The sequence below is a fragment of the Aplysia californica genome, unplaced genomic scaffold (genome assembly GCF_000002075.1).
Source record: "Aplysia californica isolate F4 #8 unplaced genomic scaffold, AplCal3.0 scaffold00094, whole genome shotgun sequence".
Lineage (NCBI taxonomy): Eukaryota > Metazoa > Mollusca > Gastropoda > Aplysiida > Aplysiidae > Aplysia > Aplysia californica.
This window is the reverse complement of record NW_004797364.1, coordinates 1,551,955-1,555,730: the sequence shown is the minus strand read 5'-3', so window position 1 is coordinate 1,555,730 and position 3,776 is coordinate 1,551,955.

Sequence of the window (3,776 nt, the reverse complement as noted above, 5' to 3'; positions counted from 1 at the left end):
AGAGAGAGAGAGAGAGAGAGAGAGAGAGAGAGAGAGAAATACAACTAAAAAACTGTAAAGAAAGACTCAAAACTTGGCAGTGACACCCTCTGAACACTCGAGCAGCAACACCGATAATGTAACTGACTACTGACTTAACTATTGAAGGAAAAGATAATACGCTGAACAGGGAGACCGAAAAGAGAACGAGAACAAACATGATAGAAGGAGGGGGCGAAAGAGCAGAAGCTTTGGGTGAGGTGAGGAGAGTAGGTGAGCTTGTCTGTGGCAAGGGTGAGCTGTTGACAGAAGTTACCAGCGTTCATGTACCAAAAATAGACATTGACAGTTGCACACACCCGCGACCAGACCAGTCGTCGAGTGACCTATCTGGTCCGAGAGTGAGTTGAGTCAAGCTCGGGAAAAACTGCTCACGCCAACGAGTGCGCGCGCACGCGTGTGTGTTTATGCGTGTATGTGTTTATGTGTGAGTGTGAGTGTGTGAGTATGTGTGTGTATGTGTGCATGTCTGTGTGCGTGTAGTATGTGTGTGTGTGTGTGTGTGTGTGTGTGTGTGTGTGTGTGTGTGTGTGTGTGAGAGAGAGAGAGAGAGAGAGAGAGAGAGCAAAAGTATGTAAATGGAAAGAAGTGGGCGATTAACCAGAGTACAAATACCTACTGTACATCTTTAAGCACACAGTGTGAATAAAAAGCTTTTTTAGTTTGACTAAAAAGAAGAACAGAGCACAATAATGGTCATTTAAAGAATAGAAAAACAGGCAGAATCTACAGAGGGAGGGGAAAAAGATATACCTACCAGTGCGCCTTCCAACCACCCGCTTTATGTTACATTGGGAATGCCATTTTGTCATTGTCATTGTACAGTTTAAATGGTTTAAGGTTCCCCTCAACATGGTTCAGTTATTTTGTTAAGGGGGGGGGAGGTGCCCCTTGCCCATTTCTACGAGATTTACGCCATTTGATTAGTAGAAAAAGGTGCGTATGATAGTGCCCAACAGTATATTATGTACACAATTATCATACCGAGTAACTGTTAGAGATTCAAGGAACATAGATGTATGCCAAGGATCTTAGAGCAATAAGGATTTTAGATGTAGATATTTAGTTGTGGTGGTGAGTGATGATGTGGGATGGTGTTTATAACAATATTCAGTTATTTAAAAGGCAAGACCTCCGGACTCAACAACCATTTACAACGGAACCTAGCCAAATGGGCGAAGAGCCATAAAACCTCCCAAGACAACTCAAGTTCAGCGAGTGCCAGAGAGTGATTCGAACCAGAACCATCCACTCCCTCCCTAGTCCAACATAATAACAATTGGAGTTAACAGTTAGCCCAGAGAGAACGTGAGTGTCAGACCACAGACTAACAAGACAGCGAGATAAACAAATCAAACAGAGCCAAGGTACAAGACAAACCACAACAGTACCAAACAGCAGCAGTACGTAGGCCTATCCGTTCGTACCACCACACCACAACACTGCCGTAAGCCGACAAAACACTTTTCATTTTTGGCGCCAATGTTTTTAAAATTTGCTCAATCGAAAGCATAATTAGTTACCCTACTTCTTGTGTGAAAAAAAAATCAAAGTTAAACTGTGTCTATTTTAAAAAATTAATTAGAATTCAAATTTAAGGAAAAACGACTTTTTCAAATGGTTACGCCGACAAAAAGCCTCTTAATCTCGAAACTCCTGTGATTTTTTTTTAAACGTCGTTTTGTCAGCTTACGGCAAAGCGATCCACATACTTACAATACATCATCCCAATCACGGAAGTAACTCAAAAGCCCACAAACAACACGATAGAAAAGGAAAACGATTATTGTCTGCGTTGACACATACACATAATTTGCCTTTTTAATGTAATATGTAGCAACATTTTCTGCGCTGAATTATTTGTGAAAATATGCAGTGGTCTTCTTTTCTACATCCAGCCATGTAGTTGAACCTGAAACTAGACATTCAGACACCTGGAACCTTCCTGTTTGGTTGTAATTTAGTGTACATGATGACATGTCTTTCACCCTCAATTTTCAGCAGTAAAAGTTTCATACAGTAATTGAGCAGTCAAGCAGCTATAACCCCGTTCTCCGGGGGTTCTCGTGGTCGAGAGGTTACAGTTAGTGTTCACCTCTCATTCAATAGGTCCCGGATTCGAATCCGGATAGCGACGGAAAATATTTTCTTCTCTAAAATGTTCTCCGTTCACCTCCTTTCCTGCTCTCTATGTTCTGTCGTCTGCTTACGTCTCCAATTTCTGCCGTAAAACACTAACGAAAAAAACAACCTCAAACCTGGTGCTCCAAGGTCAACTCAGGCTGACACGAGTCTCCGGTGTATCTTCGTCGCAATTTTTTTTTTTACCCCCATAGTGAAATTCACGGCTAAAGTTATTCGCCTAGTGTAGCAGTTAAGCGCTTCGCCGTCGCGCGCAGGAGACATGAGTTTGATTCCCGTGCGGGAAGAATTTTTATTAAGTATGTCTGCATTCTGCTGGGGAGTATATCTCTCTCAGGTCGTGTTGGGTCTGTCCGACAGGGCCAAGGAGGCCTGCCTCCTTAATGATCTAAATCCTGTTGATGGAGGCGTTTAGTTTTAGTTTTAGTAAGAGTTTTACGGCACTTGCTACACAATAGTCATATAAGTGCCAAAGATTAGAGGGGTTACAAAATAGTAACAAACACCAAAAAAGAAGGAGGGAAGATAAGGACGATAGTTCTATGTTGGATAGGAAAGAAGGAGCAAACCATACTGGAGCACCCCCTAACCACCCAGTGATGTGGAACGTAACATTTCCAAAATTATACAGTGCAAACTGTGTTGGATACATCGCGCAAACGTGGGGAAAGAAACAATCGACAAATATACAAATATTTCCCAATGAGAACCGAACTCGGGTCCTTTGGGCGTAAGAGAAACACCTGACCACTTCTTCATCACAGACGTTACGGGTGCACGCTCAGCTCAAGTAATAACACTATAGAGCGGACAACTCTGGTTCGAATACCTAATGGAGCGTTCTTCAACTCAGATCGTTTGGTGAATTTTCGATTTTTATTTTGTTTTTATTTAGTAGAGGTTTTACAGCACTAGCAACTGCATAAGGTCATATGCGCGCCAAGGGGTGGATGTCAACAGAGAAGTCTTTACAGGGAATCAAGTTTACTCTGCTCACCTCTCTAGCTTTAACGGCACAAAGTCTGTTTCGACTTTCAGGGAACCCCGGAAATAGCGGGTCACAAGGGTGTGACAAACATACAAAAAAGTAGGGGGAAAATAACAATAGCAAGGATTAGGAAAGAAAAAGCAGCAGTTTCCTGTTGTAGATCAGGTATAGTTTATAAGCGTGACATTGATGAATTAGCCCATTTACAATTCTACCGTGCATGAACGAGAAATGCCCCCCCCCCTTTTTGGGGGGGGGGAGGAATGGCTTAAAGACACTTTAGTCAGTCAGTGGCACCGCACCGGGGTTGGTATTTTCGAGGTTCTTCGTCTACAGGTTTTGGTCTTATCGGAGATGGACGTTTAACCCGGTGGCCTTGTCTCTTATAGTCTTACAGTGTTAAAAAGAGCAATGGTCCCTCACCGCACCACACCACACCACACCACACCACACCACACCAGTTTAAATGACAAACTATTTCAAGAGCCAGCACCGTGCCAAGTACAGTATTCATGAAAACCTACAAAAAGGAAAAAAGGAAAGAAAATTGCTGAAAAAAAGGAACTGCGGGGGCGCGGACAGAGGGGGGGAGGAAGGAAAGGGAGGG